Source organism: Pteropus vampyrus, unplaced genomic scaffold (assembly GCF_000151845.1).
Source record: "Pteropus vampyrus isolate Shadow unplaced genomic scaffold, Pvam_2.0 Scaffold128, whole genome shotgun sequence".
Taxonomy (NCBI): domain Eukaryota; kingdom Metazoa; phylum Chordata; class Mammalia; order Chiroptera; family Pteropodidae; genus Pteropus; species Pteropus vampyrus.
Window position 1 is genome coordinate 180,916 of NW_011888909.1, and position 1,079 is coordinate 181,994.

Consider the following 1,079-nt stretch of genomic DNA (forward strand, 5'->3'; position numbering starts at 1 on the left):
TATCTGATTACTAGCTGATAAGCCTGTGCAGGGGAGCAACAGGGCCTGGGACTGCTTCCTGCAGTTTGGAAGCCCAAGAAGATGGACAGACACTGATCACCTTGACAGCACATGGCTTGTACCCTACAAAGCAGCCTCCAAGACTATCCTGTTCTGCACAGAACTCGATCCTAAGTGACACGAGTTCCAATTGCCCTCTGGATTGTGACTTACAGCATGTTTTCTGTGATGGCTGCTCACTTTCAAACCCGATGCTCACCCTGACTTTCTTATTTTTTATTTAAAAGAATTTTTTAATTGAGATATAATTGATGTATAACATGGTATTAGTTTTAGGTGTATAGCATAATGATTTCATGTATGTATATTCACTCTGACTTTTTAAATTATGACCTGGACACCTCTTGTTGAGTACTGTAGCAGAAGTTGGTAGCATCTGTCATAAGCTGCATTGTGTCTCTTAAAATTCATATATTAAATCCCTAACCCCCAGGATCTCAGAATGTGACTATTTGGAGATAGGGTCTTTAAAGAGATAATCAGGTAAAATGAGGTTCTTAGGGTGGGTCCTAGCCCAATATGACTGGCATCCTTATAAGGAGAGAATAGGACACAGACAACAGAGGAAAGACCATGTGAAGCTACAGAGAGAAGAGGGCTGTCTACCTCTACAAGGAAAATAGAGAGGCCTCAGGAGAAACTAGCCCTGCTGACCTCTTGATCTTGGACTTTCGGTCTCCAGAACTGAGGAAATAAGTTTCCGTTGTTTAAGTTACTCAATCTGCAGGGCTTTGTTAGGGCAGCCTGAGCAGACTGATACAGTTCTCCACCATGTGTCCTGGGTATTTACCTTTTTTCATGCACCTGCTGGACTTCTGAAGTCAGCATTGCCTCTTTGCCTGGAGGCTTTCTCTGCTCTGGGCAGGCCCGATATGTCCTAAGTGCTGGAGGACTAGCCCCACCCTCCCGCAGCCCTCACCAATGGTGGAGGGAGTCAGTGGGAAACATGGCTCAACTTCCTCACCTGTCAGATGGGGAAGTTCTGAGGTGTGTGTTCTACACTGTCATCTCCAAGAGGT